At 36.6% G+C, this 14,124-nt stretch overlaps 1 pseudogene; it reads right to left on the bottom strand.

Moving 5' to 3' along the window:
* Nucleotides 1-3,831: 3,831 nt before the first annotated feature.
* LOC143608937 (pleiotropic drug resistance protein 3-like) lies at nt 3,832-10,530 on the bottom strand (annotated as a pseudogene).
* Between the last annotated feature and the right edge of the window lie 3,594 nt (nt 10,531-14,124).

The following is a 14,124-nucleotide window of genomic DNA, read 5'->3' as shown; positions in this document are numbered from 1 at the left end:
GAAGACTAAAGCCTGGCATCTGAAGATCTGATATGTTTTTATAAGTTATGTTTTGATTTTGAAAGACAAGAGGAATGTTTTAAGACATGATTATGAATTGATATGTAATGTTTTATGAAAGTTTTATATTCCGCGTAAAGTTTTTAATTAACTCTGATATTTAGAACTGTGTTTATGAGTAAATCCAACACGAAAGTAGGGTTACCGGTGACGGGGCCTTACAATAAACAATCAACTTGGTCCAGCTGGTAAAACAGGGAAACTGAGCCAAGTTCGATTTTAAATATTAGACATTGAGCAACGTCACAATCTAAGCCAACTGACACTTTCTGGACATGACAGCTATGCCCAGACTAGCTATACAGCCCAGTTTAGTATTAGTATGATAATAATATTAAAATATTAATATTATTATAATATTGATTATATGGAGTAAGTAATAGCAAGGGAAATGAATCCCGAGCTGAGATTGCACAGAGTACCTACTAAACAGTGAGTTTCATGACCCCTCTTTTCAAATTGTTTACGAACTTTTGGGGTAAAAAGCATGTTTATATACTTTTATCTATCTGAAAATGGTTCAAGATATGAATCATTTAAATGTTCATATATGGAAAGTACCCACAAACATAATGGTTGACTACGTGTTGATGAAAGGTGAATAGTATTGTTGATTGATATATTAAGTGGAGATAGTACGAATGCCAAAACATAATGAAATTACACGTGACAATATGTTTATACTAACACGTTAGGTAATGTTAAACATAACGAATTGTGGAAATAACGTGGTCTGTAATGGCCATGGGGATATCGTGGTCTGTAATGGTCATGGGGATAACGTGATCTGTGACGGCCATGAGAACAACGTGGGCAGTGGAGTAACCTAATTAGTATTTTTGATGTTATAATCCTTTTATCAGTGCCCCAATAACTTTAATAGAATAGGAACTTGAGAATCTAGCTTCCAGTTAGTAATGGCAGCTGTAGCACACAACATTAGTGAGTGGTTAGACAGACTGACAACGATGACCAATTGTGAATAAAGCACAACCCTTATGTATGAGACCTATTAAGACAACATTTGTCAAATTAGATATGTTTAGCCTCATCTACACCCGCCTTAGTCTCCAGACGAGTGTGGCAAGTAACAGAAAAGTAAAGTAACTTTAAGTTAATAGTTGAACTATTAAGTTACTAATTTTGGAAAATCAAATTTAGTTTGATTTTGCAAAAACATAATTGGTTAATAAATTTATTTTAAAATATTTAGTATTAGGTTGGTGATGTTATAACTAATTATAATATAGCAAGTAATCACAATAGCAAATAAGAATATGTAAACCTTAAATGGTCAAGATTAATAATTGATCTTGCTAGAGCCTATTAGCAAGATCAATCGGATCAAAGGGTCACAACACAAAACAACCACAAAGATGAACTCTTGGTGCATCCTGTCATCTTTAGTATCTCCCACTGACTTCAAGAACTCCATATCCTTGTCCGTGGTTTTTCCTTCGGGTCTTTCTCAATACAATATTCAACCAATACAAATAAGGAAAGGCAAAACCCTACTTATTACAATTTTGAACCATAAACATAAAAACCGAAAGTAAATAAACTTTTGAACCATCCATATGACCAAAACCAAAATTAATCAACCAAACACACAAGGTCGGACCAGATTTACATATTAAACAAAATAAAGAAGATCAGGCAATCCTTTTGGTCAAATAAAATAAAAAAAAGTTTGACCAAAACAATGTTGCCCTAAATTTTTACCTAAATAATAAACTTCAACAACCTTGAAGTTTGTGATATAGAACCAGTCAAAATACCGGATTCGACTTATATGTTGTAACCAAATCTCTGATACCACTGTTGGGTTCCAGTGTGATTATTCAACGGTTTAACGATTAAACCCGGTTTTAATAAAAGTTTCATAATTATTAATCTCATTAATTATTATCTACGCAACGAAATAAATATAAACGAGTGATCATCACTTTTATGGAACCTGATAGGATCCGGTTACAAACAATACAAGTAGAAATCAAAACAACCAACTTAAATACAAGTCAAAGTCGACAATCTTTAATTTTACCCCGGTTAATGATTAACTAGTTGAGACACCGAGGGATAACGAGTTTCGCTAGGTGACTAAATGAACAAGACAAAGCCCCGAAGATGGCGGTGCATAGTGTCAACGACAACAGCGGTGACTGGTCAACGGCGGTGGCGGCGGCAACAGCGACGGTCTCTGGCGGGCAGGAGGGAGGTGGCCGGCGGTGGAGTTAGAGGGAGAGAAGAAATGGAGAACCCTTTTGGTGGCTAGGTTAACTTAATCTCTTGATTAGGTTATTCCTTAACTAACTAGTTATAAAACACTTGTTAGTTCAACCAGGCCCCCAAGTTCATAAAAGCCCATCTCTCGCTTTTAGCCGGATCCGTTATTTATTATAATCTCGTTAACAATAGTCAATACCGGTTAACTAGTTTAAGCGGTTTCATTATGCTCGTTACCTAAGGTGTAACTCTCACGGATCATAACTCGGTCGGCTGCGTCAACTTAACCGAACCGGTCCATAAAATCCAACAATAGGGTGGCAATCTTGACCCAAACCATTACAAATGGATCAATTTGGGTTGTTTTAAAAGTTAAATGGGTTGGTTTGGGTTGGAGATTTTAACTAAATGTGTCATTTGAAATTTCATCTTGTAATTTTCCGGTCAAATTGGGTCGCTATATTCAAAGAAATGGGTTGATGTGGGTAAGTGTTCAAAGGAAATGTGGCAGATTTCAGATCGGAACGAATTTCCACACGAGACAGGTTTCGGCACGAAACGGGTTTGAGATTGGAATGGGTTCGGTTCAAGTTTCAAGCCAACACGAGTTTTCACACAGGATGGGTAGGGTTTTGGTTTCTTTTTGGTCGATTCCGGACTCGTTTTTGGTTTTTTGTTTTGTTTTTGTCCGTTTTATTAGTTTCATTTTTGTTCGGTTTTAGTTTCTTTAGTTTCGTTTTGATCAATTTTTTGATTTTGATTGATTTGGTTCGGTTTTGGCTTTTCGTTTCATTTTCGTCGACTTTTGGTTTCGGTTCAGATTTCTCGGTGGTTTTTTTTTTTTTTTTTTTTTTTTAATATATGGAACGAGGACAACGGAGGATACATTTTAGGTTTTTTACTCTTTTTGTTTTTGATTTATATTTTAAGTTATGATTTTTTTATTATTATTTTTGAATATTTTTTTGAAGGGTTTTTATTCTTAATAGGAAACCCCTTAGAAAAAATATTCAAAGAAAAAAAAGTAATAAAAAATTCATAACTCAAAATATAAATAAAAAACAAAAAATCTAAAAATACTAAAATGTTTTCGTTGCTATTCTCGTTAAAAAAAAATTGAAACCCATTTTGACTCGTTCCAACCATAACCTATTATGACCCAAACCAGAAAAACCCTTTTTTTGGTTGACCTATTCTGACCCTAACCCATTCAGACCCAAACCCGTTCTAACCCAAACCCATTTCAACCCATGACTAGTTCGACCCAACCCAACCCATTTACCACCTCTAATATATATATATATATATAGACACACACGTTGTGCTTTTTAAATATGTTTATATAGGATCCTTTTTAAATCCGTCTATTTTTATACGTTGTGCTTGCTAAGTCAATATCGTCGAACAACATAACAAAAGATACGTATGCCATTTGATCAACAACCACGGCTGGAACAAGATATCTAACCAGACAGACACCTGATTATTCACTTTATTATAATTTACTAGTTCATATATGTACATGCTTGACTTCAACTTCAAATGCTACCTTCTTTGGAAGTTCAGTTTTGCTATACAATATGAAAACAGAATAGCGAGAACGATCGGCCATAGAGTAAGAATAACAAACACGAGTGGTAACTGTTCATGATCATACCCGAAATAATCTCTTAAGAAGTCTTCAACGGATTTAATTTCCTCAAAAACAACAATTTTCATCTCACGTCCCCAAATTGAGAAGTAAGCATTGCATTAAGTGACCATGAAGTAGGAGTCATATAGTACAACCATAACCATAAAATTGGGAATTTTCTGCAAGAAATAACAAGTAAATAATAAATAAAAAATATATTAAAGGGTCAACCAGACTTACCGGTCTGGGAATTAAAAATCCCGAAAATAAGTTAAATATTGTGTAAAAAGCAGATTGTAAAATAGCAGCAACTGGAAAGCTTGGCGTGATGGCAACAAGCAACATTCCCAAATAGGTGAAGTACATTAATGTGCACAAGAATGCATAAAAGTAGGAGAAAATCTTGTACGCTGACCAAGAATATCCGATCATTGGATACGTTATGCAAACGAAAGCAAGTGATTGCACTAAGAGAGATGGAAACTCAACTGCCACCTTCAGGATCAAATAAAACAGAACTACTTTCAGTGGGTATAACATGGTTCAAAATACATAGATATTTGTCTTTGTGATTTCCAACTATCAGAGCAAAATAAGCAAGTTGGACGGGTTGACCCAAAATGGGTTCAAGGCAAAATGCTACCCTAATTCTTTTATTTTATATTTTGTATTTTAAATGTTTTAATGTTACATATGATATATAATTTATGCCGTTTGAATCATAAGATAACTTCTTTTAAGTAAAAACGTTAATGGATATTGCAAACATTAATTTGAATACAAGATAACCGGTTTTGACCTATTCTACTAGGCTTCATTTTTAGCTAGCTAGCTAGTTTCAATGTTTGACCCATTATTAATCAGCTATAAATGGATTGAAATTGCCACCTTTACTAACATCTTAGGTTGAATCTAAGATAAAATTAAACTAGTTTTTGAAGTAACTTATGTTAATCCTGACCCATAGAAAAATAAGAAAGAATGATGTTTTAATACCTGTGCGAGTGCATAAGTCCATGATGCATACATACCAGAAAATCTTTCTCTATAGAGAACAGTTCGCTCCATGGAAACATGTGGAATAACCGAAGAACAGTTATTTATGCCACTGAAAAGTACAGCAGAGTAGATGGATCCAAGTATATTGAATAGACTTTGGGGGCTATTTCTGTAACATGGAAGGAAGGGCATATAATATCACATGATTCGAGAGTTGATCTCTAACTATGCAACAAGAATGCAAGAACCTCTCGAAATGCATGAGTATTTATTTAAACTTACATTTTCCTCCCTTGATCCCAGAAGAGTAGCCCGAAGATAAACGATGCAAAAAGCACATGCAAGGTACGCATCAAGTTGTAGGAAGGACTTCTCCAATATGACAACCGTTGTTTCCAAAGGCAGGCCTTGAACTGACTCCAACCAGTTTGCGGGAAACGTGTTGGAAAGCGCAAATCTTTTGAATCAGGAGGTGGTTTACTTAATGAGTTCACCAGGTCTTTAGTGCTCCTAACATAGTAGAAAAACACACATTGTGTCCAATGAAAACATTATTAACTAAATACACCTTATAAATAACAGGCTACAATTGTTCAATTTCGTTAAAAAGATGGCGTTTCAAGGTTTCACTTACTGATTTAGAGTTGAAGCAGAATAGATTTGTCCAAAATCAACTCCAAGTTCAGCTTCCATTGATGATGAAGTAACCTCTAACATCCATGTTGCTGGATTGTAGTTGTCTCTAATCTTTGGCACCCCTGAGATGCCCTGTAGTAAAGCATTTCAAAAGAGCATAAGATATACCAGTGCTATATATAATTTTCTTAGTAAGATATATGAACTTTCTAAATCATGCTAGTTTTGAGGTCTACTAACCTCAAAGTATTCAATGACTTTACTTGAATTGCAACCTAGTGGCCCATAGTAGATCATTCTCCCTCCATTTTTCAACAAGATTAACTGCATGAACATGGATAAGGAAATATATGATATCTTTGAAGAAAGGAAAATTTTTAAATATCTCAATTTACCTCATCAAAGGCCTCAAATATGTCAATACTTGGTTGGTGAATTGTACAGACAATTGTTCGTCCTGTTTCAACAATATTCTTCACCGCCCGCATGACGATGGCAGCTGACCTGGCATCCAGTCCAGTAGTGGGCTCATTCATGAAAATTATAGAGGGGTTAGCCACAACCTCAACAGCAATCGTGAGCCGCTTGCGTTGCTCTGTTGATAGACCATTAATTCCTGGAATGCCAACCAAGGCATCTTTTATGTCATTAAGTTCAACTGTTTCCATGATTTCGTCTATGAATCTCTGTACATGCCACAAGAAAAAAATAGGTGTGATGGTTGGAAAAGATATTGACAAACCTATGCCTGAAAAAATTCTATAAATATATCTCATACATATTTAGTTTTTGAATCAATTCCAGGATGAAGACGGAGCCAAGCGGAAAAGATAACTGATTCTTCAACTGTAATTTGCGGAGAGTGTATATCAACTTGCTCACAGTAACCTGAAATTCTAGCAAAGGTCTCTTGAACTTTGGGATACCCCCCAATCTTTATCTCTCCTTCAACAAAGCCACTCGTTTTCCTTCCGGAAAGAACATCAAGAAGTGTTGTTTTTCCAGCACCACTTATACCCATTAACGCTGTAAGAACACCGGGTCTAAAAGCCCCTGTTATATCATGAAGTAAGGGAAGTCTTGTTCCAGTGAAACCATGCTCTCTCATTTCCTGACAGAACGATGGCCTATTAACCTGAACAACATCTGTTTAATATCTAAGATTTAAGTATGATTGTTTTGGCCAATTACCGTTGGGGGCTCAACATGGTACTGCAGATTTTGAAAGGTAAGTGTTAGTGGTTCAAAAGGTAAAACCAACTTTCCTGTAACATAAGAGAATTAAGAAGTGTTCATTTAAGGCATAATCAACTTGGTAAAAAAATGATATAACATGTCCGATATATGAATATACTGGTTAGTTCTAGAAATTAGGCTCTAACTGTGAAAGCAAGGGAGCATTTGATAAAGAAGGGAAACCGTGATATATAAGCCATGCATCATTGAAAACATATATACAAAAGCAGCATATAAAAGAGAGAATTCTGACCTTCATAAGGCGTTGAGACAGAAGTAGCAGAACTTTTAGTTGTTTTATCCTTATGGGTCTGGTGTTTGGATACTTCACTTCCATGTTCTTGGAATAGTGCTTCATTTGAAATAATGGCGCGAGTTCCAGGAGCTGTAGCATTAGATAACATGATTTATTATAAAAACGGCATTCTAAAGTTGGCATTGTTAAGCGAGAATATGAAAGTACCCTTAAAGTAGCTCAAAGCCATGATGAAACCTACGTTAAATAGTAGTGCAAAACCAAACAAGGCACCAAGTGATATCCAAAAATAGTACCCATCAAAATCTAGTCCATGGCTTTGAAGTGTTTTTAGCCCTACGGTTGTGTTTGTAGACATGATCTGCTTTTAAAAGTTTTAGGAAAATGAATATTGTTAAGTTGTTTTAAAATCTGATGAATGTTCTACTAATTTACCTTGTTCCATCTAGGTGAAAGAAATTCATTCACTGTAAGACCTATTTCACCATACGAAAGCGGACATGCCCAAAATCCCCACTTTAGCCATGCTGGCATTGTATCTATAATTCCAATCTCACTTCTGTAAGTCTTCACAGCTCTATATATTAAATAGGAAAATATTTGCAAGGAACTTACTGTATGGTAAAATGAAGCCACCAAATGATAATAGAAACAATAATGATATACTGCCCGCAGTTGTAGAAGCAATTTCAGTTCGAAATACTGATGCAAAAAACCGGAACATGGATATTGAGGTGAAATGCATCGCAAAATTTAGCACTAGCTGGCGTGAGAACCTATAAAGCACACACCACTAAATAGTTTGAAGGAACCATTTGAAGTATCTTTATTTTAGAGGAAGAGATACTTTCATATACACTCAAAACTTGGTATGGTATCATATTTATCCATACCTCAATTGATATTAATCTTTTTTGTTGCGTAAATATGATATAAGGTATGTACATAAATGAAAACACACATGTTTATAAGATGGTTACCTCTCTGGTTCAGGGCTATATCCAATAACATAATAAGTGAGACATGTCCAAATAATGGCTACGAACATTGATAGGGGAATTTTAAGAAGGGATGCAGGAATTGCATATGCCCAAGCAGGGTAGAAGTACATATCTCTTTGTTTATAGAAAACCGGAAGTCTGGCAACTGTCATGGATAATTCTGGGAATCCATCAACTAGAAGAATTGCAAGTGCAAAAAACAGTGAACCAAGATAATAATTTGCATAGATGGCGTCAACCTTCAACTTAGTTCGGATAAATACAGTCATTGTGATTATTGCAATAATTAAAAGCTGCAGACAAGTAACTCTAATAGATTAGAAATTTTGTAAATAAGGATAGTAATAATAATAACATACAAAATAAAAAAGAAAATTGAACCTGGATGAACTTGAAGATGTATAAAAAAGAATTCCTCCTCATGAGAAGAATCTCCCTAGACATGCAAACTCTGAAAAGGTCCCATTTAGAAAGTGAATATTTGTGGAAGGACATTGCATTCTCATGGCTTTGCATTCTTGTTAAGGGTTGGGAGATACTTTCATTTACTTCTTTTCTCAAATAAGATTCTTTAAATCTCATGCTTAATGTAGGCACTGAGACGTAATTATATGCTTGGTCAGTTCGGCACCAATACTTCTCTTGATCTTTTCTTGAACAAACCTGCATACCAGTCTTTATTATCTTGCTAAAAAAGCAAGTACATGATATTCTAAAAAGAGCCACTTTTGATTCTGAAAGTAGCAAATTTTAAAGAGATGGAGGCATTACTTCTTGGAGAAAGTCAGCTACGCCTTTCCTCTCGGGGCACTTAAAACCAAGACCCTCAAAATACTCTAAAACGTTACTTCGGGGCCCATGATACACAATCATACCTTCCGCCATTAACATAATGTCATCAAAAAGATCAAATGCTTCTGGAGATGGCTGAAGAAGTGAAATGAGTATAGAAGCATCTGTTATATGTGCTAACTGCTGAAGACAAACGATTATCTGATACGTAGTGGAGCTGTCTAATCCATTTGATATTTCGTCCATGAATAAAGCTTTTGCAGGACCAACAATCATCTCCCCTGCAAACAACCAAACAAGTTAAGTGTATTTACATGAAAATTAATTTTACTCAATGAATTGGTAGACTGTTATTATGGAGATATAACCTGTAGTCAATCTTTTCCTCTGACCACCAGAGATTCCCCTCCTCATGGCATCTCCAAACATTGTATCAGCACATATATCAAGTCCAAGAATCTGGCATAACAAGATAATGGTGGAAAATCAACAATTATACAAAGCATTATATACCACACTCGCATTAGGTAAAAAAAAAAGTACCACCTTCAGTATGTAGTTTGTCTGAAGAGTGGTTTTTTGTCCTTCAATGGAAATTGCCTATTAAAACAAAATTAACTTGTTTAAATATTACATTAAATAACACCAACTTCAAGTATCTCATTATTACAACAACCAGAATTACATAAAAAGAAATTCCACAATAATAACTGAACATGATTCGCACAAAGTTATTTTACATTCAGAAAGAGTGAAAATGAGTTGTAACTGGCGGGGTTCTAAGATGATCTCAGTATGCCATAAGTTTCAAGAAGTTTGGCTGAAGATTAAATAAATTGGTTTCTTGTGCACTTCAACAAAGACTAAAACTTTACCTTAATGAAAGTGTCAAGATCAGGATCTGGAATGATCCCTGCTTCTTTCTCCCTTCTGTTAATCTCATGCATAATCTCTTTACCCGAACAAAAACGATTGTGAATTAGCTACTGAATCATCCTTGGAAAGGAATAAACAACTATACGGTGTTTGTTAGGCTAATAGGCATACCTGAACGGCTTCCAGTACCCTGACAACAGGATGAAAAATCAAGTGTTTCCCTCACAGTCATCTCAGGAATATGCAAATCATCTTGGCTTATAAATGCCGAAGTTTTCTGGGGGACAAATTCTTTTTGTTTGTATCCTTTGTAAGAGATTTCACCAGTGATCTGCTTTAATTATGAAGAACCATTAGGGAGTGAAAGCAGCTTACAGGTAGTACCTCTATACATATATAGTAGTCAAGTGCATAAAGCACCTCAAGCGTATGCACGCGAAAAAAAAACACACTATTGTTTTTACCACAGATATAAAGACAGTCACGTTATTGCATTTGTTGGTATGAATATATCATTCATATATTAATCAGGTACAAGGGAAGTCTAAAACCTTGAGAGATTTGTTTAGGTTCCCTGAAAGTGCTTTCAACAAAGAGGTTTTCCCACATCCAGGAGGACCAAGAAGCAAAGTCATCCTGAAAAACATTTAAAATTAATAAATAAATATTGAATAAAGACGGCTTGAGGACTTCCACAGGAGGTTGAATAGGTTGATAAGATAGTATTTCTACCTTCCTGGCTTGATGACACCACTGACATCATTTAAGACGGTTATCTTTGCGCGTTTAGACTTCAAACCAGGTATCATGACCATCCTCTTTTAGAGAAGAATACAAAGAATTTAATATTAGTAAAAACAAGGAAGATAACATAAAAAGACTAGATTTGAGAATTGATCGTCCAGATTAATTTAGTTTATGGATAATATTGGTATCTACATAAAGTGACACAATTAGTTAAGACCTTAATTCTTTGTTAATTTGATTCTGATCATGGTAGCATTTACACTTTTATATGTTTTGACACAATAATCCCCCCTAGCTGTCCATAGGCTGCATCCTTCATCTTAGTGGCATGATAATGCAAACAAATTAAAAACACAACGTTTGAATTTTGATCAAAAAGACTCAAAATAGCTTAACTTTTTTTTGGCACATATAAAAATCAGATACATGAACTTCAAACTTGAAGGGTTAATCTTGATAAGTTGTGAGGGTAATTATTGGCTAAAGAAGCTTAACAGAGTCAAAGGGTACCTTTCAGTTTATTTTAAATAGTTTATTTGAGTGATTTATTTGGAGTTTGAGTTAGAATAGGTTTATTTAGTTGGTTTAGTTAATTATTAACAGGGTTTGAGTCAATGATTAGATTTACGTTACTTATTCATCAAGTTTCTATAGTTTAATAGAGGTTTTAGGGTGCGGTTTTTGTTATCCGTTTCATAATTATATTAAACATTATCTTGGGATTTTCCACAAATATATCTGTATGTTTTTCGTGTCAGATATATGATTATGGACAGCAAAAACAAGCCGAATCACACAAATTTTATTAATACTATTCTTCTATCAAGATAGTTGATTAAGAAATGAGTGGTTGTGACTAGGACTTTGCTGAATTACAAATTGACTTTGACCCAATAAAATTCCACCTGCTCCCGGTTAATATAAGTTGATATTCTGTCTATAGCTAAGATTTCTTTAGCAATAGTAACATAATTCTTCTGACTTTTATTCCATTTTCCTGAATGGAATCTAACAAGAAATTCTTTCTTATCAATTGGAGATATTTGTTTTAATATGCCACCGTAACCTATTTCACTGGCATCTGTTTCAACAACTTTTTCCCATTCTGGGTTAGCTAACATTAAACATGGTAGGTTTTTTACTTGATGTTTAATTTTTTGGACTGCCTTAGTATGATATTTAGTCCAAGGAGGAGGATTATTTTTTAATCTATCACAGGCCACGCCCTAGAAACGCCTTTAATCAACACGGCAACAAACGGGCTACCATAATTCGACCACGATATTAATATTATGCCTGTTTTAATATATAACCAACCTGCTCCCGGTTAATATAAGTTGATATCTATAATTCACTAATAAATTGATCTGACCCATGCCATGACTAAACAAGTAAACATATACATTTTGATCTAACCCATCAAATTATCAATCATAAGCACCCATCATGACTGACCCTACCAAATATAAATATTTTACATAAAACTAGTCCTTTATGTTTGTATGGATTTTCAATCATTGTCTTTTAACAAACTTATTGACAGAAATCATCCTTAATATTTAAAAACCCTATTACGTTATGTCCTTTGACGCTAAGCTAGTTAACTTTTCTAGTTAAGAAAAATAGATATATTAAAAAAAAAATAGAAACCTCTCTTAATTTCTTGTCTCTCCTCTCTAAACTCTGTGCAAAGAACCCAATTTATAAGCACCACGACCAATATATCACCTATCACAAGCAAAGAATATTTTGAACAATGCCAATCCTAACCCTTTTGAAGAAACACTAACCGGACCCCGGGCAGATTACTGGTAACCTGGGGGTTAGATAGATGTTTCCCACGAGGGGTTAGACCCTTGGAAGATGGTTCTTCTGATAACCTGCAAAACAGACACCGTGAGCTCGTCACTGAGAAGGGGGGGGGGGGGTTCCTCCTTGTGACCACCCTCCGGCGTGAGAATCAGACTAGATTGCTCTTTAAATATAAAAGTATATTAAGAGATTGCTAGAGCAGATATCAGGTATATTATGATGATAATATGATAATGTAATGTTATTGGATAATACCAGATAAGATCAGATGGTCATACCATTTGGGGTATTTATAGCCGAAGGTAGGTTTCCAAGGAGGTATGGCCGGCTGCAACAGTGTTCCTGTTCACCAACAGTAGCCTACGCACGTGCCCTGCTGGTAGTTGGTGGGTAGGCAGTGGCTGATAGTGACCAGGCCTGCTGCACACTATTCCCTTTCCACCAACTGCCGGCTACGCACGTGGTATGACAGTAGTTGGTGAGTAGGCAGCGGCTAATAGTGATACAGTACAGGAGCATGCTGCTCGCCATACTGTATCAGTGAGCTGTCGTATCTCTGATCAGATCTTTCGCCCATACCTCGTCAGGTATAGTAAAAGATCCTTCAGTATAACGGACTGGCTTGGCGGGAGTATTCCCCCTCCCGCCTCTGTGCGGGATTGCTCCCGGCTTGGCTCATTCCTTCAGGTGACACTGAAGGATCGAGAGCTAAGTGCCTTGTGCGTGTAGCCATGCTGCGCGGGTGGCCTTCCCCTAATGGCTTGTATCCGAGGCTGCGGGAACAGGCGGAGTCCTTCACCATTGGGAGGCATTTCCTGCGGGACCAGCTTGCGTACTGCGCGTAAGGACGTCACGTCTCTGAGCATGGTTGGTCCTGCGGGTGCGGTTGGTCTCTGCGCAGACGTCCCTGTTTAAGGTGAGTCTTGCGGGTCCAACTGGGCTCTGCTGGGACCTACCTCTTCAAGTCCCCCCCAGTCCAATGTTCTTCTCATGCGTGTTTAATAAAGTGAGGTGAACTTTTGGACTTAAGCAAAGGGTTTTGAAAAGGGTTTTGTAAGGTTTTCCATGGGGATTCTTTCCGCGGAAGTCCTTGTCACTTGCAGAAATGCCCGAGTTTCCTGCTTGATCTTTGGGTATGATGCGGGTAGGTCTGTAACCTCCTCGCAAGTCAGGAGCATCGAGTTCCAGTTGTATGGATTTTCCATGAGGTTTTGGTAGGTTTGAACATAGTGATCAATTATGTTTAGACCACCAATTCCGTCCTGGAGCTTCAAACAACGTAGTTCTCGACGTTCCTGTTATGCGGGGATGTTATTTCCGTTTCCGCAAGCATTGCCCAGAAGATCCTTCTTGGTTTCAATTCTCAGCGGAGCACTAGGTATGTGAAGGGTTTTGCCTTAACACTGTACCTGCGCTCGTCTTACGGTTACTTTACTTCCAAGGTATTCCTGGCGTCAATTCCCTGCGGGTGCTAGGTATGTGAAGGGTTTTGCCTTAACATTGTACCCGCAGCCGTCTTATAGTTACTTGATTGCCGAGGTACTTGGCTTCAATTCCCTGCGGGTGCTAGGTATGTGAAGGGTTTTGCCTTAACACTGTACCCGCATCCGTCTTACGGTTACTTGTTCACCAAGGTTTACTTGGCTTCAATTCCCTGCGGGTGCTAGGTATGTGAAGGGTTTTGCCTTAACACTGTACCCGCATCCGTCTTATAGTTACTTGATTGCCGAGGTACTTGGCTTCAATTCCCTGCGGGTGCTAGGTATGTGAAGGGTTTTGCCTTAACACTGTACCCGCATCCGTCTTACGGTTACTTGTTCACCAAGGTTTACTTGGCTTCAATTCCCTGC

The sequence above is a fragment of the Bidens hawaiensis genome, unplaced genomic scaffold (assembly GCF_021521415.1).
Source record: "Bidens hawaiensis isolate Kalapana, Puna unplaced genomic scaffold, B.hawaiensis_p1.1 tig00419462_1, whole genome shotgun sequence".
In the NCBI taxonomy this organism is placed as follows: Eukaryota; Viridiplantae; Streptophyta; class Magnoliopsida; order Asterales; family Asteraceae; genus Bidens; species Bidens hawaiensis.
Note: the sequence above shows the minus strand (reverse complement) of the source record. Positions and strands in the feature narration are given on the sequence as shown.